Genomic DNA, 24586 nt, shown 5'->3' on the forward strand with positions numbered 1-24586 from the left:
TCTTTTTTGGCTAAAGTAATAGAAATGGAAAAAGAATGTATGTGAAATAAAAGTTGTGAAATATATACAGTTGCTAGAGCCCAACAGAAAAATGCCCACAAACAGAACAATTCTAGAAGATTTTCAAGAAAACTATACATTTATTGTTTAACCTAAACTATAGATAGGGAGAAGGAAGAAGGGCCATTGCAAACACACACCAGTGCCAGTGCCTATTCCCTGGCTAACTACCAAGCAAGAGTGGAGAGAGCAGGAGAGGAAGAGGAGGTGAGGGAGAAGAGAGAAAGTGATTAAGCACAGCAGTTTGAGATCAGAGAGAAAGAGAGACATGCTGGAGACCCCCCTCATCAGTCTCCAGTGATAAAAGAAAAACTTTAGTCAAAATCAATTTAACAAAGTGTATTTGCTAAATTTTATTTGATCAAAGAGCGATTCACGAAGAGGCAGCACTCAGGACCAGAAGAGGTTCAGAGAACTCTACTCCAAACTGTGGGCATTGAAAACTCACAGGCAGGAAAAGGCTGAAGAGAGCAGAAACAAAAAACACCAAGTGGATCTGTCATTTCAAAGTTACTTTCCTGGTAAGGGTTAAAGCAGAGGGACTTACTTATGCCTGCTAAAACTGATCTCTTTGGATATTTGGCTATTACCTCTTTCTCCTGATTTCTCGGAAGGTTAGATAAGCCACTTAGGTGATATGGAACTTTAGCACAAGTGATTTCATTTTGGTTTGGTTTATTGGAGAATAGTACATGGGGCTTAGCCAAATCAGTAGCCTCCCACAAATTGTATTTAACACCATTTATGTGACCTTGAGCAAGCTTTTTTATCTCTCTGAACCCACCCCCTCATCTGTAAAATGGGGAAATAATATAAGAGCTTTGCCAGGGAGTTTCTGTCAAGATAAAGTGGGATAATAACATATTATACACAAAATTCCTGACACATAAGAAATTCTCAATAAATGGGAGTAAATTGTATATGTATTTCCCTTTTCAGATTACTCACACTACATTTCTTTGACTTTACAGACAGACCTTTTTTTCAATTTTCTGATTTAGACCCTCAACCTATTACTTGCAATTCAAGGGAAAGAAAATCCCTTTCTTGAATTATAAAATAACAGCCCTTTTGTGATAGGCTTGAATGATGAGTTTCTCCTCTGCCAAGAATAAAAATAAAGTGAAATTAACATTCTCATCAGCTGAACACAGGCCTCAGAGAGACTGGCAACTGTCACTACGTCATTGTGGAGACACATTGACAAGCAGGAACACAGAGTGCCTGGTGGAACACTGTATGTCTAATTATAGAATATTTAATTCACTGGCCTATTTTGGCAGGGATGGCCCCAGCACAGATTCATGAAGACAAATAAAGCTTCTGCATCTTAGCACTTGGCTTGACAGCCAACAAGCACTTACAAACACCTGCTCAGTGCTAAGCATCAAGCATTAGGGGGAATCAAAAGAAATTAAAGAGGTGGTCCCTGCCCTTGAAGAGCTTATGGTCTATGCTTACGGTCTACATGATCAAGTTGCTTCCACATCTTACTTTAAAATAGATGTATATATAACCACACAGTTGGGATCTGCGAACCTTATTTTAAACACCTTTAACATTATGTTATTTAACTCCCTTTGTTTCATCAATTAGTTAACTGTGAGGCCTGAGAATTTGTGTGACTTATTCATACAAAAATGATATCACTTAAAGAGAAAGAGTATGTGAAAGGTGGTTTCCAAGTACAGATCTAATGAAGTTCTTGAAAATCATATAAAATTCCTGTGAGTGTATCAGGCAAGCTGCATGGTGTGTGTGACCCAGTTTTTTTTTTTTATCACATCTTTTTCTTCCTTTTCAGCAACACACAAATACGTAGGAAAACTGACTTAAATGAAAAAACGGACAACTCCAAGGGGGGGGAAAAGGATGGAGGTGACAGTGTGTAAGTTGGCTGCCAGCCCCGGTGGCAGGGGGGATGTACAGACCAGGGGGTCTCAATCAGCAGCAACCGAGTGGCCACCTCCTTCACCTCTCACAACACAGAAGCCTCCAGGAATGGCTCCACCTTTGACTCTGAAGGATCATCCCTGAAAGAGCCGGCAGAGGGCAAGCTCCCAGAATCAGGACCTGTCTTAGGAACTTTTCCGGCTGAGGAGTTAGAAAAAAATAATTTTCTCGCAGAAACTCATCCAAAGCATCCAAAACATTTTGTTTAATGTAATCCAAATGCCCACACCAACATTGACTTCTACCCCTCAGAACACTCCACACCACCTCTCACTCCAGTTAGACATAAATATAAGATGCAATGAATGATTCCTGCAGTTAGGCAGACGCAAAGTCCCATCCAGGTTCTGTAAATTAGACATACAATTGACCCACTGCAAGCCACAGTTTTCCTGTCTGCAAAGTTGGAATCACGAATCCTCCTCGGGGGATGTGTGGGAGAAGAGGGTCAGGCACCCGGAGGCATTCAGGGAATGCCAGCTCCCTCATCTGTTCCACCTCAGGGACTGCTTTTCCCAGGTGACCTTATTTGTGTCACCTCCTTTCAGCAAAGGGTTTACTCTGGGCTCCTTAATGGAAATGTGCAGAGAGGCTCCAAAAAACGTCTGGAGAGAAAGAACTACAGAAGCTACATGACTAAAACCTTCCACTCTCATAGCTCCGTGTGAGCCTTCACAATCACCCGAACTTTTCCAGAAGTAGAAACTCGGGCAAGTTGTGAACTCCACAATGTGTTAGTTTTCAAATGGGGATACTACTACTATGCCTACCTGAGGACACGATTATGAGGGTTTAAAAGAACTAAAACGTATGCAGTGTTTAGGACTGTGCCTTGGCCCACTGTATGCACACAATGCAAGTGTTTGCTCTTAGTGCAAACTCAGTTTCTCAGCGATCACCAAGGGAGCTCGTGGCAGACCTATGGCTAAACCCACTCTCCAGACTGCTCACCCAGTGCTCTTTCCCAGACCCTGTGTCTTTCGTTTCCTAAGCTGCACATTCCTAGCTTTTTCTCTTAACTTGGAGCAGAATTGGATTTATATTTACTGTTTCATGTACCAAGGTAACATTTCAGGTATACATTTCCCATGGTCCACAAATCTGTGGAGAAATATGAGCCTTGATTGCTCTGAATTAGAATGTGATCCAATTACATAACTTTTTTCAAGACATGGTGCTTTAGAACATACACATAGTAACAAGAATTAAAACAGTATACTGTGGAAGGATGTGTGCTGGGATGAGCCTGGATTGTCTCTCAGTTTAACACCAATACCTAATTCCTACTTCCTTTCTGCCCAACCCCGTGGAAGAGATGTTCTATTTCCCCTCAAGGACAAGCTCTCAATCCTTGCTTAAGATCCCTCAGCTACTCCCCTTTACCTTCTGGTGAAAATCCATACCATTCAGCAGGGCACACAGGTTAGGAAGGCACCACGTGGCCCCACCCTGCCACTCCAGCCTCTCCTTTTTTGCACATCATAACCACTCTGGGCTCCTGCCATTCTGAACCACTGGTAGTTACCTAGACATGCTAGGCCTTGTCAAGCCACTGTAGCTTCGCACACACTGTTTCCTTTGTTAGACATGGTCTTTGCCCTGCTCCTTCTCCTAATTAATGTACTCAGGCATCAAAACTCCTATCAGGTACCTCCTCCTCCAAGAAGCCTTCCCCTACCACCCCAGCCTGCCTCCTATATGCTCTCATTGTACCTTAAGGCCATCTTCATCTCAGCATGCATAGTAATCCATCATCATGGTCTGTGCTTGGCTGACTCCTCTTCCACACCAAGAGCAAGCTCAGTAACTAGCAGGGTGCTTGCAAAGAGCAAAAACTCTGAAACTGTTTGACCGATAAACCCAGTCCCACAACTTACCATGTGACCTTGAGCAATTCATTTGCCTTGTTCAGGTCTCAGTTTCCTCGTTTAAAACAGGAAGAGTTAGATCAGATCATCCCTAAGAATCGTGTTAGGGCCGGGCGCGGTGGCTCACGCCTGTAATCCCAACACTTTGGGAGGCAGAGGAGGATGGGTCACAAGGTCAGGAGATCCAGACCATCCTGGCTAACATGGTGAAACCCCATCTCTACTAAAAATACAAAACATTAGCTGGGCATGGTGGCGGGTGCCTGCAGTCCCAGCTACTCGGGAGGCTGAGGCAGGAGAATGGCGTGAACCCAGGAGGCGGAACTTGCAGTGAGCTGAGATCAGGCCACTGCATTCCAGCCTGAGTGACAGAGCCACACTCCATCTCAAAAAAAAAAAAATCGTGTTAGGCCTATATTTTACAAGGTGCAGTGGTTCTTTCATTAAAAAAAAAAAAAAAAAAAAAAAACAGCTTTTCCCACTCCAGTTATTGATAAAATTAGATTTGTAATTTGAAAATACTTAAAAATGAATTTTTAATGTTTTGAATTCACATTAAAATAATGTGAATTTTTAAATTCACATTATTTTATGTTATTGTAAAAATAAAAAATAAAAATGTTTTTGGTACTACCTAGCACATATTGGTAGATGATATGCATTCATTAAGTGTTCCTTAAGAGCTAGATTCATTTTGTCACATAGTTACAATTACTGCAAGAAGTAGAGATGTTGGCCGGGCACAGTGGCTCACGCCTGTAATCCCAACACTTTAGGAGGCCAAGGCGGTCAGATCACGAGGTCAGGAGATAGAGACCATCTGGCTAACACGGTGAAACCCCATCTCTACTAAAAATACAAAAAATTAGCCGAGCATGGTGGCATGCACCTGTAGTCCCAGCTACTCGGGAGGCTGAGGCAGAAGAATCGCTTGAACTCGGGAGGCGAAGATTGCGGTGAGCCAAGATCATGCCAGTACATTCCAGCCTAGGTGACAGAGTGAGACACCATCTCAAAAAAAAAAAAAAAAAAAGAAGAAGTAGAGACGTTAATTTTTCAGCAGAGGTAGTTAAGCACGTCACACAGGTAACTTGGCAAGTGACTAGCTGAGATGGAATTCCAATATCCATATTCTTTCCACTGCTTTCATTTTTAAGTAAGCTTTTTAAAAAATCACCTTGTATGACATTTTTCCCAATAATGAAAATAAAACCTCCCCTATTCCGCCTCATCAAATTGATCACAAACCATGAAATAATGTACTTTTATTTAAAATGAACCTTTGACATACTTCAGATTTTATGCAAGCAGCCAGAAGGGAGTAATAATATCTGAAAAGTACAATTAAGTTAATGCCATGATGCCTTAAAATAGACTGGCTGATCACCACGAGCACCACGCTCCCCAAGTCTTAAAGAAAAGATGATTGGGTTCAGCCCAATTTCTTACACACCAAATGATGGGCATAACTGCTTTTGCTTCTGCTTTGATTTGCAAGGACTTTTCCCAGCTGCCTGGCCCCGGAGGCCCCCATTTCACTGCATGAGGACACTGGTACTCTCTGCCACTTGTTTTGGCAGAAGTTGTTTAATTTCTGTTTTCCATACACAAAATTCCAAGTAACTACTTGCTCTCAGCCACATGTAACTACCATTTTTCTTTCCCTTTTTTTTTTATCAATGTAAGAACTCTACAAAATTTTTTTTGCACAATCATAAGGTGCTATCAGAGACCTTGTTATGGACTGAATTGTGTCTCCCCAGAATTTATATATTATATTTGGAGATAATTAAGGAGGTAATTAAGGTTAAGGGAGGTCATAAGAGTACGGTCCTAATCCAATAGGACTTATGTCTTCATAGTAGGACTTGTGTCTTCATAAGAAAAGGAAGAGATACCAGGAGCACAGGCACACAGAAGAAAGGCCATGTGACGACATAGCGAGAAGGTGGCCTTCTGCAAGCCAAGAAGAGAGCCCTCACCAGAAATCAGCCCTGCCAGCACCTTGACCTTAGCCTTTTAGGCTCTAGGATTGTGAGAAAAGAAATTTCAGTTGTTTAAGCCACCCAGTCTGTAGCATTCTGTTATGGCATTCCCAGCAGATTCATATAGACCCCTACCATGACCTGAACTCCCTCCTCATCTCTATTGTTGAAAGTGAAAACACGAACATATGTATCTATGGAACATGGAGGGGAAACCATGAAAACAATCAATACTTCCAGCAAAATGGAAAGTGTTTAAAATCGTTCACATTAGCAAAAAGGAAAAAAAGGTACTGCAGGGTCTTCCAATTGTTGTGTAAAGAAAAAAGAAGTCCTGTTGAGTTTATCAGCATTTATTTTTTACATTACTTAAAATAACAAGTGAAAAAGTTTATCTTGTCATTCCATGGCAAAAAAATAAATAAATTTTTGCGTTATAGTTCCTGTTGTATTTTTAGTTAGGAGGTAAAATCTTGGGAATGATGTTTGATTTTTCCAAGTGTTCATTTCATTCAAAGCAAATTAGTCAGAGAATCACAACTGGTATAAATTCATCATCGCAAGTGGCCCTGATCTCAGAACACTACTGTGCTGAATCCTGAGATAAATCTGTATGTCAGAAATCCTATTATTCAGAAGTACAATAAAAATAACAATCGGAGATGACATCAGAACAGGGAGAACATTGAGTTTTTCTTATTTGCGTGTCAGAAGAAGTTAACTTCCGCTCATCACCGGCTGAAATGATCGTACAGGATCCTGCAAAATATCTGGTTAGCTCCAACATAAATAATCTTCTGTCCTCTGGGGAAAATTCTCTTTTCACTCTATGGCTTCAGAAAAACTGTTGGCATAGGCACCCAAATACCTTCTGGAGATGGCATGGAAATGTCATTCAGTGAGTTGAGAAGAGATAAGGATGTGTTTTTACACTTGTGGATAAGCAGACACTGCTTGGAGAATTACGATCACTCTTGTCAACACGTCCTTTCTCAACTCTTAGTCTGTGGCTTATTTAAAGACATTAAAGGGAGTATTGGTTAGTGGGGTGGGAGTGCAATTAGGTAGAAGAAATTGGCAAGAGTGCAATACAGATAAAATTGAAGAGATGAGGCAAGGCAAGAGGAAACATCTGGAGCACCTGGCAAGGGTCATTTTAGGCTTCTCGCCTGAAGTGGCTCATTATTGACTCTTCTTCATTGTTAGCCTATAATCTGGTTTTTACTGCTATTGCAGATTTCTCTAAAAACAAATAGGATAAAAGCAAACATTACCATTTGCTTTTAAGGTTCACAAGATGTCCTCTCAACTCTCACACGCAGATCCTATTTCAATAATTTCACAACTAATTGGAGCTTTTGCCATGACTGCTCCTCAAAACACCACTTAACTTGAAGAACACATCACAGAGAAACTATAATCAGAATCTGCCTGAGTCACTCGTGTCTGATCACAAACCGAAGAGAAAGCCCTGCAACTGTGTTTCTTGGGTCTGACTAGGTCAGTTTCCTTTTGCTTTCATGAGACAGTACATTAACCCAGAATGTTCAGAGAAAACAGTTTAATTTTAAAATATATAAACAATATATATAAATATATATTGTTTTCTTTATATATATTGTTCTATATATATTATTTTATTTATATATATTGTTTTATTTATATATATAGTTTTATTGTGGTAAGAACAGTTACCATGAGATTTATCCTGTTAACAAATTAAGTGTATGTAATACAGCATTGTTCATGGTAGGGACAACGTTGTACAGCAGATCTCTAGAACATGGTCATTTTGCTTAACTGCATCTTTAAGCCCATTGATTAGTAACTCCCCATTTCCTCCTCTGTCCAGCCCTTGACAACCACCATTCCTCTCTTTGATTCTGAGTCTATTTGATATATATCATCTAAGTAGAATCATGCAATATTTACTCATCTGTGACTGTTGTTTCACTAAGCATGATGTCCTCAAGGTCCCTCTATGTGACTTGGAATATGGATGTTTAAAGCAATAGGATCAAGTAGGATCCATTTGATCCTGAAGCCCTCTGAACTGAGGCAGCCCTCTTCATCCTCACCTAGAAAATAGTCCTGAGTCTTGCAGAGTGACAGGGCTCTGACGCTAACCCTCAGTTACGTGGAGCACTTTTGAAGAAGCAGGAAGTTTAGCTGACATCCAATAGACATTGCTTTGGGGAACAAATTTCAGATTTCTTCTACTTTCTCACTTTTTTACTTTCTCAAAAATGAAAACTCTAGATACTTTTGTGACCCTTGTTTTTTCCCTCTAATTCAGCTACAGATTTCTGTGGACATTTCAATCCTAACATGTCCAAGTGTCAGCTCTTTGATGACTAAGCAGACACTTTATTGATAGCAAGAGTAAGAGAAACAAGTTCACAGGGATTTAAATTTAAAATAATATCTCATTTACTTCATTATACATGGAGCCAAGATGAAATTTCTATCTATACATTGTTTCCCATTATATTTTCAGAGCACTTTTCTACAAAATACCCTACCCCATAAACAACTGCTATTCACAAATTAATCAAATCAAATCAGGTCTCAGCAAATTCCCAACTCTGCAATGTCATTGCAATGTTATATATAAAAGAGATCCTGAAATAAGTGAGCTATTATCATATATTTGAAAATTTGGCCAGGCATGATAGCATGCGCCTGTTATCCCAGCTACTCAGGATGAGGAGGCTGAAGTGAGAGGACCACTTGAGCCCAGGAGTTGAAATCCAGCCTGGGCAATATAGAAAGACCCTGTTTCAAAAAACTAATGATAATAAAGAAAAGAAAATCTGTTTTGGATATCAGAGATACTAACTTTAGTAACATTTGTTATGATAGCTCTTCACTTCCTTTTTCCTTTGGACGAATACCAATATGTAGAATAGATCATTCTGTAAAAATAGATTTTGTTTTTTAACAAAAATTTAATGATGTGAATAAAATAAATAGATGTTCCTCTTAGATCAAAATGCACAGGAGTTATAAAAGTATTCAGTAACTATTACTTTATTTTCTTTCTCTGTCAGTCACATTCATTTTAGAAATGCAGTTTTACTAATGTACTTTCCCCAGAAATGGAGGGAAACAGGCTGGGTGGGACCTCATTAGGACTGATAATATGACACTTCCTAGGTACAGAGAATCCCTGCTCCTTTATCTAATTCTGCTGGTGGGCTAAAATTTCTCAGTTAGATATACAACACATATTAATAACAGCTACTTGTTATTGAGGGCTTACCTGGAACTAAGCTATGGTATTTATCCACATTATTTCATTGAATGAAGAGACATTATTATACACATTTTAAAATGAAGAAACTCAATCCTAGTGAGATTTTGCAACTTGGCTAATCAGTAAGTGACAGAGCCAGAATTTGAACCTAAATTATAGCAGAGGTTCTCATTATAGAAATGGGCATCTCTGAGGCCAAAGCTATTTTTATAATACTGAGTTATTTGCCTTTTTTCACTTTTGTTTTTTCATGAGCATACACTTGAATTTTCCAGAAACTACATGATGTGGGTTGATAGCAACACTCTGACAGCTAATAGAAGGTGGGCTTATATATTCCCATATTTTAAAAATTTATTGATTTTCATTTCCATCATAGTAAATATTTCTAGAAATTACCCACGTATCATCTGCCCACTTTTTAATGGGGTTGTTTTTTGCTTGTAGGTTTGTTTAAGTTCCTTGTAGATTCTGGATATTAGACCTTTGTCAGATGGATAGTTTGCAAATATTTTCTCCCATTCTGTAGGTTGTCTGTTTACTATATTGATAGCTTCTTTTGCTGTGCAGCAGCTCTTCAGTTTAATTATTATAGGTCCCATTTGTCAATTTTTGCTTTTGTTGCAATTGTTTTCCATTTTTCATCATGAAATCTTTGCCAGTTTCTATGACCAAAATGGTACTACCTAGCTTACTTTCCAGGATTTTCATAGTTTTAGGTTTTACATTTAGGTCTTTAATCAATTTTGAGTTGATTTTTGTATGTTGTATAAGGAAGGGGTCCAGTTTTTAGTCTGGGGAAGACATATGTGTGACCAACAAGCATATGAAAAAATGCTCAATATCACTAATCATTAGAGAAATGCAAATGAAAACCACAATCAGATACTATCTCATAACAGTCAGAATGACCATTGTTAAGTCAAAAAATAACAGATGCCAGCAAGGTTGCAGAGAAAAGGGAACATTTATTCACTGCTGGTGGGAGTGTAAATTAGTTCAACCATTGTGGAAATCAGTGTGACAATTCCTCAAAGAACTAAAAACAACCACCATTTGACCCAGCAATCCCACTACTGGGTATACACCCAAAGGAATATAAATGATTCTCCCGTAAAGATATATGCCTGTGTATGTTTATTGCAGCACTATTCATAATAGCAAAGACATGGAATCAACCTAAATGCGCATCAATGATAGGCTGGATAAAGAAAATGTGGTACGTATACACCATAGAATACTATGCAGTCATAAAAAAGAATGAGATCATGTTCTTTGCAGGAACATGGATGGAGCTGGAGGCCATTATCCTTAGCAAACTAATGCATGAAGGAAAACCAAATATTGCATGTTCTCACTTATAAGTGGGAGCTAAATGATGAGAACACATGGACAGAAAGAGGGGAACAAAAGGCACTGCGGCCTACTTGAGGGTGGAGGGTGGGAGAAGGGAGAAGTTCAGAAAAAAAAAACAAAAGAAAAGAAAACCTATTGGGTGCTATGTTTAGTACCTGGGTGACGAAATAATCTGTACACCAGACCCTCGAGTTACAAATTTACTGTATAACAAACGTGCACTTGTATCCCTGAACCCAAAATAAATGTTAAAATATATTTTTTAATTTTCCATCACACTGATTTTTTTTAAAAGATGTGCAACATGTATACCTATGTAACAAACCTGTACATTCTACACATGTATCCCAGAACTTAAAAAAAAAAAAATGTGCAAAACAAAATTGCAATGAGGAAAAAAAAAGGCTAAGGAAAATGTCTTCTTTTCCTTAAAATATATCTAAATTGTCCAAGTCTCTATAAAGAAGATAAAAATAGCATGATCTAACTCACTATGTCATGCTATGCTTCCTCACATCTGTGTTCTGTTGCTTTATCGATGTGTAAGGAAATAAGCTCTAGTTTATTAAATTTTTTAAACAGAAAAAAGGAAAAAAAAGAGATAACCCACATAAACAAATGTTTTGTCTTGTTTTTTGAAGTCCTCAATAATTTTTTGTTGTTTTGAGATAGGGTCTCACTCCATCACTCAGGCTGGAGTCCAGTGGTGCAATGTCGGTTCACTGCTACCTCTGCCTCTCGAGTTCAAGTGATTCTCCCACTACAGTCTCCCAAGTAGCTGGAACTACAGGCACGCTCTACGACACCCAGGTAATTTTGGTATTTTTTGGTAGAGATGGGGTTTCACCATGTTGGCCAGGCTGGTCTTAAACTCCTGGAGAATGATACATTTATGTTGATATTTTGCCTTTTAAATCTACTTGTAATTCTTGTTCTCCTGACCTCAAGTGATCCCCCTCCTCAGCCTCCCAAAGTGCTGGGATTACAGGTGTAAACCACCATGCCTGCCAGTCCTCAATAATTTTTAAGAGTGTTTAATGCAGACCTGAGACTAGAGTTTGAGAAACATGACATTATATTACACTGGAGAACAATGCTACTTCAACCTCAGATTTCTAGTAGCCCAGTAAAATACATTTATTGAACAAAGAAAACCAGCCGGGTGCGGTGGCTCACTCCTGTAATCCCAGCACTTTGAGAGTCAGAGGCGGGCGGATCAAAAGTTCAGGAGTTTGAGACCAGCTGGACCGATATGGTGAAACCCCATCTCTACTAAAAATACAAAACTTAGCCTGGCGTGGTGGCGAGTGCCTGTAGTCCCAGCTACTCGGGAGGCTGAGACAGGAGAATCACTTGAACTCGAGAGGTGGAGGTTGCAGTGAGCCAAGATCGCATCACTGCACTCCAGCCTGGACGACAGAATGAGACTCCGTCTCACTAAAAAAAGAAAGAAAGAAAACCTTGTTGATAAAGAATAAAACAAAGCAAGGGTTTTTGTTGTATTTTATGGGGTGGGAATTCTTTATTTCAAGGTTGGAGATAAATGATAGGTTGGTTCCCAGACCCAGTTTTAAGGGAGATTTCCAGCGAATCCTGGAGAAGTCCATCTAAACTGTCCACATCAGCACTTCCACCTGCAACCTTCTCTTGAGGTCCAATAGAAATATCCCTCCTTTATGGGACATAGTAGAAAGCTTACAAGCCTGGTTAAGGATTCAGTCAGACTGGTTTCAAATCCTAGCCTCCCAGCTATGAAACCGTAGGCAAATTATACTTATCTTCTCTGAACCTAATAATAATGCAACTAATAATAATTATATTATAGGGTTATTGGGAAGATCAAATGAGATAATGCTTCTCAAAAGTGAGTGAAACAAAAATCGTTTTGAATGCTTAGCACACAATCCTTGGGACATACTAAACACTCAACACATTTTAACTGTTATTTTATGGTAACTAGACCCCTTGATGTAGTCTCATTTATTCCCCCTAAACTCCATTCAGATTTCAGGAAACAGTTGATTTTTTCTTTGGCAAGGAATTAATTCTTCCTCTTCTACCACATTTTTAGCCACAAAGTGACTTAAAATAATCAGGAAAAATTTCAAGAGGCAGCTCGGCTGGTTGCTTCTCCCTTTTGAGAAACCATCTGTCAAAGATGACAATTCTGGAGAAGATATAAATTGTGGACTTCACTCTTAGACCTGTCTCTCCTTAGAACTATGGGTGTGACCTAAAGCAGATCATGTCCCTCTGAGCCTTGTTTTTCCCTCGTGAGAAGGGAAAAGGTATCACCTTATAAAGATCCTTGCAGCCGTGTCATCCTATGACTATATATTTTTAGATGTAATCATTATTTCCTCCCTGAAAAGGCAACAAAATATCCAATATGTCCATGGCATTACTCTATGATATGTTATTTAAATAAAATCGAGTAAATTTTGCAAACAAGAATTACAAGTAGATTTAAAAGGCAAAATATCAACATAAATGTATCATTCTTCATATTTTCCAGGTAAAACACAGATTTTAATGTGTGCATAGTGTTTTATCCATTTTCTTGAATATTTCTAAGTTATTATAGCAACATAATTTAATCCTAGACTGATTTCCCTAAGGGATTAGTCAACATTTATTTTAATGCCTTTTAAATCTTTGGGTTCATGAAATCTTACATGTCTCAATTTAAATCAAATCTTGATTTCCTGGAAATCCTGGTTAATGTCAACAATCCCTTGAATCCTTAAAGGGTAGCTGATAACTCATGGAAATAGTTGAAGTAGATTAATTTTCATTGATCACAGCTTTCCCACATGGGGAACAATATATTTTTAACTTTGTTTATTCACACATTTTAATGAGGAAAACAAAACCAAACTTTTCACTCAGTCATCAAAATGAGCACTTTTTGTTTTATGATGCTACAATATTAACAGCTAATTTATTCATTTTGGTTAATCTCTTAAATCTAAATGGTGTTAATCGTTCTTTTGTTTTTTCCTCCACATCATTGTTAAAGTTTGCATTTATGCTCATTCATTCATAAATGCTCTTCAGCATATTTGTATTCTAGTTTTCTATCATGTTGTCCAAAAATGCAAGGACAAATAAGGGGTTAAAATATATAGCCATTAAAGTAGATATATTTAGTATACATACTGAATTATAGTATATATTTTATATATGAATATACATAGATTTAAATGTGTGTGTAGTATACATTCACATGTATATACCTGCATACCATGTGTCTGATAAGCCTAAAATCAGCAAGGACTATATTGTCTTACATTATTGTATCATTTCCTCTCTCCCGTCTCTAATAAAATAATGTTCTGCACGTTGGGAAAGGATTAACCAATGATGACTCATTGCTACCATTTCAGATAGTAGAGTAGCAGTGATAAAGAACTAAATCCAACCTATAACATTTAAAGAGAAGTTCCTGTGGCATTAGCTAAGGCACAATGAGGTAGTTAACGTTTACTACCACCACCATCATTGTCATCAACATTTTCGTCAATCAAATATAATAATCTGGGAACTCCTGGGTGGACTGTTCCAAGGTGACCTTTATGTCTCTCTCACTCATTTGTGTTCCTCTATTCCGGGAGGACATGGGAGAAGAAGATCATGGGGAAGAAGACAGCTCTACAGGCTTTTCTCCATGGATTTTAGAAACACCCTCTAAAGCTCCTCCTTTGAGAACTGTTAGAAGCCTAGAAGATGAGGGAAAGGTGAGAAAACATATAAAGACATAGAAAAAAAATTGCAAATCAGAATGCAGTCCATTTGAGCAAGAGAATCCTAAGAAAGAACAAAGTGGGCGATGGCGAAGAAGAAAAGTCTAGAAGGGAACTTGGGACAGAGCCTGCCCCAGAGAGACTGATCAGCAGCTTCTTAGCGCGGAGAGGAGCGAGGGGCGGACACGTGGATGACACAAGTAACACAGGTAAGCTTGCAGGCTTTCCTATAGTCTGTGAGTCCCCGTGTTGATTGATTGATTCAAAATGAGAATTCTGTGGCATGATGATAACACCACACCTTTAGAAATCTTACTTTAGACCTGTAATACTCCCATAGAGACTTTTAAATAATTTTAAATAGAAGCTGGACCTAAAATTGTATAAGAAAATGTCTGGAGATTTTGATTTGCTGCTCATAAAAGTGAAGTCACAGTTATGAAAAGCCCATTGAGTTAGGAATTGTTGATATGGCTAACCAGTTCAATCAGGCCATATACCTCAGAGAGAGCTTGGATCTGTGTCCCCACCCAAATCTCATGTTGAAATGCAATCCCCAGTGCTGGAGGTAGGGCCTGGTGGCAGGTGATTGAATCAGGAGAGCAGATTTCCCTGTCGGTGCTGTTTTCATGATAGTGAATGAGTTCTTGTGAGATCTGGTCGTTTAAAAGTGTGTGGCTCCCCCCCGGCCTTCTTCCTCCTGCTCCTGCTGTGTAAGACACCTGCTCCTGCTCTGCCTTCTGCCAAGAGTAAAAGCTCCCTGAGGCCTCCCCAGAAGCAGATGCTGCCATGCTTCCTGTACAGCCTTCAGAATCGTGAGCCAACTAAACCTGTTTTCTTTATAAATTACACAGTCTCAGATATTCCTTTATATTAGTGCAAGAACAAACTAATACAACCTCCCAGCCTAAGTCGGATGACTACATAGAGCTGTACAGACAAACTGCCAGGATGCAGACTTTCCTGAGGTTAATATTAGTCTTATTTACCCACAGTCAGGATGCCTTTGACCTTGAGACACTGCCAACCCTTGCCCCACCGCCAACTCACAGATCAAGTTAACTGTGGTTTTCCAGTGGACAACAGCGTTGACGTCAAGGGCCAGCCAGTTTTGTAACAGTCTTTTTTGCAGAGATCTACATAGTTTGTGCTTAACTATACATTATAGTGAATTTTGAAATAACCCATGACATATTTTTGCTTTCTGGCGGATCAAACAGTTTTTGTTTGTTTGTTTGTTTGTTTGTTTGAGACAGAGTCTCACTCTGCCGTCCAGGCTGGAGGGCAGTGGCACAATCTCGGCTCACTGCAAGCTCCGCCTTCCAGGTTCAAACCATTCTCCTACTCCAGCCTCCCACGTAGCTGGGACTACATGCATGTGCCTCCACGCCCGGCTAATATTTGGTATTTTTAGTAGAGATGTGGTTTCACCGTGTTAGCCAGGCTGGTCTCTATCTTCTGACCTTGTGATCCACCCGTCTCGGCCTCCAAAAGTGCTGGGATTACAGGCGTGAGCCACTGTGCCCTGACCCGCCAGCCAGTTTTAAAGGCAGCATCAGAAGATGTCATGGTTCTTGGCTGATAAACTACACTTGCTCATTGGAAATAGAGGTATCAAAGCATTCTTATTGCCTTCTCTAAAGCACTAGATCACAAAATGTAGTGTGCATCAGAATTTCCCAGGCTGCTTGTTGATATTTAAAATTTTGTTTGGCATTCCCACCCTCTCATCTCCCCTTCTCCGCCAGCTACTGATTCCTCGGGTATGGAATAGGTCCAGGAATCTGCACTTTAATCAGTCCTTCCAGGTGATTTTAATGCAGATGGTATAAACACTAGCAGAAATATTGCTGAGATAGACCCAGTGGTTTCTGTTTTGTTTTGTTTTGTTTTTGAGACGGAGTCTCCCTCTGTTGTCCAGGCTGGAGTGCAGTGGTGCGATCTCGACTCACTGCAACCTCTGCTTCTGGGGTTCAAGCAATTCTCCTGCCTCAGCCTCCCGAGTAGCTGGTGTGTGCTACCTCAACTGGCTAATTTTTGTATTTTTGGTAGAGACGGGGTTTCACCATGTTGGCCAGGCTGCTCTCGAACTCCCGACATCAAGTGATCCCTCCCTCAAGCCTCCCAAAGTGCTGGGATTACAGGCCCTGTGTATTTTTTTTAATGTCATACTATCTCTTTAATGTTTGCCACATTTTAGGTTTTCCAAGTATTAACCCTAGGAAATAAGAATCTTTACCATCAACACCAAAGCCTCATATCAATTTCAAGGAAAGTGTGTGTGTGTGTGTGTTTGTAGACATTGGTATAGAAGATAACTATTCAGAGGGCCTTGAACTTGGGTCCCCTGTGACCACATAATTTGACTGGTCTCTGTCTACCTTGGTGTTACTGGATGAGAAGTACACTTGTAGAAGTGATGGCTCTATATGAGAGAAATTAAAGTACTAATGCTGGGGCATGGAACTACGTTGATAGTTCAAAGTGACATCATGACTATTTCTATTTCTATTTCCTGAAGGTGAACAAGTTGATAGTCATTTAAAAGGATGAGTTTTTCTGAGGACAGCCAGAAAAAAAGAAAGGTATCTATAAAATCAACTTGTTGGTATTCTTTAAATTCATTCAGATTTACTCGTATATGCTTTCAGCAATAGTGCAGGGAGGAGGCTGCTGACATAGCTGGCTGCATTTCCTTGGACTTCAGTTCCTTGACGCTCTTTGTGGTCAAGATTGAGGGCTTACCTTTAAGAAGCAGCTGTGATTGCTACCCAGGTGAACCAAGAACAGGGGATCGGGTCCACTGCTGTCTCCCAGAAGCTCGGACATGTCTGGAGCACAGTAGGTTCTTAATCAATATTTGTTGAATGAATTAATGTCCTGATACATTGGTTGTTAATGTTCTTTTAACACAAAGTATTTAAGCTTTTTAAATCTTTGCACAAAAGAAGAAAATTTGACTTATTTTGTTTTTTGTTTTTTGTTTTATTGAGATGGAGTCTCACTCTGTCACCAGACTGGAGTGCAGTGGCGCGATCTCGGCTCACTGCAACCTCCACCTCCTGGATTCAAGCAATTCCCCTCCCTCAGCCTCCCAAGTAGCTGGGACTACAGGCATGCACAAACACGTCCGGCTAATTTTTTGTATTTTAGTAAAGATGTGTTTTCACCATGTTGGCCAGGATGGTCTCCATCTCCTGACCTTGTGATCCGCCCCCTTTGGCCTCCCAAAGTACTGGGCTTACAGGCTTGAGCCACCGTGACCAGCCGAAAATATGATTTTTTAAATAGTATTCTAAATGTTCTACTTATCTTTGTTGGCAAAGACATGGATGTTTTCATATTGTTATAATCGAACTCAAAAGTCATTTCATGAATCTGAATTTGTTCTCCAAAAATGTTCTCCATGAGTCCAGGCAACCCTTCATTTCTCTCTCCCCTCTGTGCTGCCTTTCCCACCTCCAGCACTGCAAAACATTACTCTCCTTCAGACCTCCAACCGGCGCCTGCCCTCCTGCCCACAGTCTGGCTTTCCCAAGGCTTCTCAATAAAAAACACAGCCCCAGGGAATGAAGGGGAAAGAGATTATTTCAGTTGCCTTAGATCTGTCCGAATGAGAATTTTTCTGGTGTAAATTTAGCTAAAATGATTTTATAGCCCTTTCCTCCTCCTTTGAAAATACTCGGGTTTTAAGAAAGACTGGTAACTCGCACTCCTCAGCTTATCTCCTGCCCCTCAAATGCACACACATACACACACACACACACAAACACACACACCTTACTGTTGTCTAAGACAAAGTCCAATTAATTGTCTATGGGCGTGTCCCCAAATCTTTATCTTCTTCTCAGAAACATTCTTACCTGACTTTGTCATCAGAGACATGAAAAGTAAGTTTCCTATCTTCTTGGCTATAGGTCTTTCTAGTCTTTATTTTTTATTTAATGTGTGTTTTTTATTTTTTGTTTTCTGAGACACAGCCTCACTCTGTTGCACAGGCTGGAGTGCAGTGGTGTGATTCAGATCACTGCAACCTCTGCCTCCTGGATTCAAGTGATTCTCATGCCTCAGCCTCCAGAGTAGATGGTGTGTGCTACCATGCCTGACTAATTTTTGTATTTTTAGTAGAGACAGGTTTCACCCTTTTGGCCAGGTTGGTCTCAAACTCCTGACCTCAAGTGATCTGCCCACCTCGGCCTTCCCAAGTGCTGGGATTACAGGCGTGAGCCACTGCACCTGGCCTAATGTGGTTTTAAATTCAAAATGATCTACACTGTATTTCTTAAAAACGAGAAAAAAAGCCAGCAGGGAAACATTTTTAGCCTGTATTTTTAAAATCTTCATTATTAGTTCTTCCATCACAGGGGGCTTTACCAGCTCTTGGTCTGAATCTTGTCCCAGAGCTGTCATAACTGCTCAGAAGGCCCAGCAGTGTCGCTTTGCTGAAAACAATCTAATGTGGCTCCAAATTTGTCTATTTAAGAAGGACAGAAGTCACCATCTAATTATCAGCCATGGCAAGAAAGCATCTGGGTAAATGGAGCTCATATAGGTAAGTGAGAAAACTAGGACTTTCCAAATTGCAATTAGCTAGTTGACTAACAATGCGAAAATCCCATAATGACCAGAAGGGTCAAGCATGCTGCCTCCTATTGTTCTTTGCTGACTGTGCTTTTATTCTCTCTGTCCTCTCCTCTCCCACCTGTCAGTGTGGGTCTCCGGAGACACATACATAATGGGCGGGAAATTACTGTGGAATAAGCACACAAGATAATGAGATGAAGTGGTTGACAACATGCTACACAAACACAAGAGGCTACAACAATAGTCATGGCTTTCTTCTAGAAAGTGTATAAAACAGTATTATAAATCAAGCATTGCATTAGGGTTCCCTAGAGGGAGAGAACTAATAGGAGATAGATAGATAGATACATAGATATATAGGTAATATATATTTCATTAACTATTAACTTACACAATCACAAGTTCCCACAATAGCTCATCTGCAAGCTTGAGGAGCAAGGAGAGCCAGTCCAAGTCTCAAAACTGAAGAACTTGGAGTCCGATGTTCAAGGGCAGGAAGCATCCAGCACGGGAGAAAGATGCAGGCTAGGAGGCTAGGCCATTCTCTCCTTTTCACATTTTTCTGCCAGCTTTATATTCACTGGCAGCTGATTAGATTGTGCCCACCAGATTAAGAGTGGGTCTGCCTTCCCCAGCACACTGACTCAAATATTAATCTCGTTTGGCAACACCCTCACAGACACAAGTAGGATCAATGCTTTGCATCCTTCAATCCAATTAAGTTGACACTCAGTATTAACCATCACAAGCATACTTTTCTTCCCTCTTTCTTTTTTTTTCTTTCTGTCTTTCTTTTTCTTTTCCCTTATGTGATAATTTCAAGATGTATCATCTTCATTTCTAATAGACAAAGGCCTGAATCAAAACTCCCCCCCTTTATTTATCTGTCAAGGAGTTAATGAGAAACAAACACTTAAAAGCGTTACAGAACCTTCTTTATTTCAGAGAATCTTAAAGGGGAAAGAGACTTCAGAGCTTATCTATTGCATTGGTTCTTAAATGTGTTTTATTGAATCCACAACTAGAGATTCTGATTGTGTAGGCTGGGATGGAATCCAAGAATGTGTTCATTCAAGGAGCCCCAGAGTTGTTCTGCTGTCCAATGTGGGCAAATCTAGTCCAAACATCTTGTTTTTTACAGGAGAAACTAAAGACCATAGAGTCTAAGTGAATGATCAAAGAGTCATTTAAGTCTCTTTACAAATAAAATAATTTTTTATTCAGCAATCTCTATCACATGCCTACTATGTGCTGTAATCTGTATTAGGCAATGACAGTATAAAGATAAATAAGACAAAGACTTTGTCCTCAATTATCTTATCTAGTCAAGGCAAATAATCATCAAATTATTAAATTAGTTCATGCATGTTAAAAGCACTTGCAAACTATAAAATTTTAGTTTTATATTACGTGTAATTATTGCTTCTTACATTTAAAACCTGAAATTTTATGTGAAGTAAATACTCCTGCATTTTTTTTTCTTTTCAGGAAATAGTGGTGAATGTTTTGATATATGATGGAGCAACTTAAGGATTCCACATCATTAATTTGGGAAAACTGAAAAGTAGCTTCTGTGTTATTTTAACTGAACTAACCAACCCGAAACCCCCATGGCCCTAGCTTAACTGACCCATGTATTTATACACGTGTACTCTCATGTATATCTACACAATCATCAATATGAGAAGAGGGCAAAGTAAGAGCCTCTGGACTTTTCCAGATTGTTCTGCTGCCCCTTTGCAGAAGACATAATATGACAACAATTATTTTGGGTGTATTGAGATTCTGAACATCTATTTCATTTCCAACAACACGTCAATGTTTTTGCTGAGTGCTATTCTCTCGATTACCTCACTTCTACTAACCCTTGTGTCTGCTGTGATGCAGGCGCCCCTCTGCAAACCCCACAGTGAAAACATATGGCACTGTGGGTATTGAGGTGGACAGGACTTAATTCCTTTTCCATTCCCTTAGCTAGCACTGGTGCATTTACTCCCTGATAGAGTGCTCTAGAAGATTAGCAAGGGCATTCATTTTCCGCTAACTGCACACAAACACCGTGAGCCGACTCAGGGGCTTACTGATGCCTCAGACAATTCTGTTTTCCAAGTTTGCTTTTCATTCTTCTATGTCTTTTCTTGTGCCATTTGGCTCAGTGTTTCAACTCCATAGAAAACTAACTTTGGGATTCTTTTCATTTATATTCAGATTCTCTTGTCTCTCATTTTGGGCAGAATCTTACTAATAAATGCTTAAACAGCAACTCCATAATTATGAGTGGTTTTTCATTACCAGAATAAATACCAACTAACTAGTTATATAAGTAGGTCCTTGACTGGCTTAGTAAAAATGTATTTTACTGTTAAGAACAAATAATAGAAGGGAATTTTTTTGTGGACACAGCCATAACGCCAATAAGAAAGGGTTAAGGATATTATATTTTTGAGTGCATCAGGAACTTTTTGAGAACAGCACCCTAAAGGATGATGATCACCTTTTCTACAAATTATTCTTCAGTCTTATTTTCTGGAAAAAATCTTGAGATGGGTGGATCATAAGTCTTACTTCAAACGGCCTCTGATGTGATTGTTTTTAAGAAAGAACACAGATGTGTATATAGACTTGATGTCCCCAAAGGAGACTTGCTTATGGGTTTATAATGTTCAGTTATCCTACAGTTGGCCTTACTCATTTCTTTATTCTCATCTATGTCCAGGATGAATTAAATGAAATTACCCTAGACTAAGATGTGCTGCAGACTTTAGTCTCATGACAAGGAATCCCTTCATGGCATTTCAATCATGCATTTCCTCTTGGAGTCTAATTCTGGAGCGAGATGATCCCCCTGGGTAACAATGCCTCCAACCCACCACTTTCTCAGAGCCAAAGTCTTATCTCAGGTTTGCTCTCAAACACTATGTATCATGCATCCGTGGCCATCTTTCAAGCTCTTTTCCTGTTGATTGCCTTAAAACTGGGAAATGGTTCACTGAACAAAGGCAGTCCCCCAAGGCCAAGCAGTGTGCAACACGCTAATAAATATTCAAGCCAATGTCTTTCAAATGTTATTGTGAATCATCTTTCCCTCCTTCCTTCCCATGGTTCAGTCATCTTGCTGGCTCCGAATTTTCACCTTTTGTCTCAGGCCTCAGCTGCCTCCAGTTTACTGCATATGACTGCAATTGTCTTTGTCTCCTTTATCCGCTTCACTGTGTCTCATTTTCCTAAAGTATCTGGCACCCACTTTTCCACAACATTGTTCCTTTGTTCCAGGAAAAAAAAAATCGGAGGCAGCAGAAACACAGTTCCAAAGGCCACAGGGTGACATCCTCTCTCACCTGATCTTTATTCATATCTGGCTTTTAATTGCATTTTTTTTCCCATTTCTCAAGCACCATACACCTCCCTTCCTCCCTGACAGGAAGGAGCATTTTATTTCTCATTCAAAACGCTTTCCTACTGATCTCTATTCTTCAGAAGCTCCAGAGGTCCCTTGTTACCTGTTGGTTTTTCTCATGTTGGTTGATCTGTTGGCCTTGCTGTAGTTTATTGCCTTTTCAACCTTTTTTTTCCTCCTCTTTCCGAACTTAGACCAGAACTTACAACCTGCTGTCTTTTCTCATCTTCACTATCATTATCTTCAGACTGAATCTTCCCAAAATGGATTTTTTTACCAACCTCGTCCTCTTTAAAGAAACAAAGAGGAGAATTATGCGATGGTTTCCACTGTCGGAGCGTCTGTGGCTTTGTTTGAGCGAGAGCTTCAAATCCAAAGCTAAACCTTGACTTAACACACAAACTCAATTGACGAGAGGAGTACCCATGTTCAAGCCCACCAATTGGCCGAGGACACAATCAGAGGGTTATTGGCAGGTATCTTCTTATCTCCCTGGTGCACTGAAAAAACTCAATTCATTAAAATAATAAAAAAAAGATCTTGGTCCCTCATGTGAGCGGCATGTGATTTTCCATGAACGTTCAGCTCAGAAGGCATCGTGCCTATTATACATTCCATTTATAAATCAAACACCCCTCGTCCTGCGGCTGCACGCTGACATGTCAGCGAGGTTTGGGTCAGCCGCACACACTTCCACGTGAACAGCAGATGAAGGCAAAGAGACAGGGAAGCGGCTCTTTTTTTCCCCCCCTTTTCCACCAGTAATAGGCAGCTTGAACGTTAAAATTGGGCTGAGACTCCAAAACCAAAGTCCCATGAACCATAGAAGCAAAGAGACTTGAGATAAAAGACAGGATCTGTCTGTTCTCTTGGATCCTTCACCTTTCTTTCTCTCCCCTTCATCATGTTCATTGGAAAGTAAAGTATGTGCATGTGTGTGTGAATTAAAGAATATATCTAGGAAAAGATGGGATAAAATCTAGCCCAAGAAAGACTTTGGTTTCTAAAACCTGTGAAGGTGGTTTGGGCCTGGGACTCTAGGGCTTTGTCCATGTCCTGAAGTAAAAACAGAAAGAGGACTTTCAGGTTCCCAATCAGAAGACCATGGAGGGTCCCGCTGAGTAGCTCCACCATGAAGGCAACAGGTACCAAGTCAGCCCAGCCACATTTTAAAGGCACACCACAGCTCCTTGCTGCATGTGGAACTAGTTTGAGCTTGTAGCCTCCTATCCATGTCAAAACATGCAATTTACCAAGATCTACTGAGGAGATTTCATTAAGGTAATCAATTTCCTACAGAACAAGGTATGGCAAAATTTTCCAATCTTTGCTCCCTTGTCCCACTCCCATCACTCAAAACCCTATTTTCTTGTCATGAATAATAGGAAACAAAATTGAGGTGTGGTGGGGTGGGCAAAGGAGAACTCTGCCTGTAACTTGTATTTCTTTTGGACTTTTCTTTACGTACTGTACTAGATAAGAACCAGAGAGGAAATGAGTTGAGGGGATCGAGAAAGATAAGAACCTATCAACAATGCGAGGTTCTGAAATTATACATTATCAGAAAATGGTCACATGTCATAGGTATTGATCCTATATGCAAACAAGAGAAAACTGAAGGGGGAAAGGAGATACTGAAAAGTGGTGGTAACATAATTTTGTACCTACTTTTCTCCTATGCCATGTCCTAAGACTTACAGGTCTCCCTGTTCCCCAGGCTTTGAGAAATACAGAATAAATAATCCAGTAAAACCTTATACAAGGAAAAACAGTAAAGACAAGGCAGAATACAACTAATTATTTCCATTCAAGCAATAAAATATTGTCAAAACAAATAGGCCATAACATGGTAAGCTAAGAGGACTTATCACTAACATTTCACACCCAAAGGTCAAATCTAAAGTTATGGTCTGTAATTCAAATGAATTGTAGGAGAAATGGATTGTGTCAGATATGTCTGTCTCATTGAAGGGTTAGTTATCATACAGAGCAATCTTTTTCAACCTTTGGTTGATATTTGAATTGGCATTTACTGTAGTTTTTCAAAAGAAATTAGATTACAGATAGATTAAGCAAAATATTGAGGGTCTAAGCACTTGAATTTGAAAAAAATAAAAATCTTCAGATAGTTCTAGTATGTATCACAAGTTGAAAACCATTGAAATAGTCACTTGGCACATATTTAAGGGCTTTAAATGACAAGTAATACGTGATTATTTGAATAAAGACTTGTCATTCTATATTCCCTCTTCTAGTAACAACAATCAATCTATGTTGTTTACTTGGCTCCCCTTTATGGCATGGCATTTGCCAGAGGGGGCAGAACTGAGAAAGAAAAGCTAATTGTCTTCAAACTGTAGGTCAACACTCCCTTAGCAGCAGAA

At 39.6% G+C, this 24586-nt stretch overlaps 1 long non-coding RNA gene across 1 annotated transcript; it reads left to right on the top strand.

The window, feature by feature from the left end:
- Window positions 1-15683: 15683 nt before the first annotated feature.
- LOC117075014 lies at window positions 15684-21482 on the top strand. The gene is made up of 4 exons (XR_004433811.1): window positions 15684-15832; window positions 16873-17062; window positions 18623-18773; window positions 20294-21482. It is a non-coding gene; the product is annotated as an uncharacterized LOC117075014 (long non-coding RNA).
- Window positions 21483-24586: the final 3104 nt, after the last annotated feature.

Source organism: Trachypithecus francoisi, unplaced genomic scaffold (genome assembly GCF_009764315.1).
Source record: "Trachypithecus francoisi isolate TF-2019V2 unplaced genomic scaffold, Tfra_2.0 Lachesis_group5, whole genome shotgun sequence".
NCBI classification, from domain to species: Eukaryota; Metazoa; Chordata; class Mammalia; order Primates; family Cercopithecidae; genus Trachypithecus; species Trachypithecus francoisi.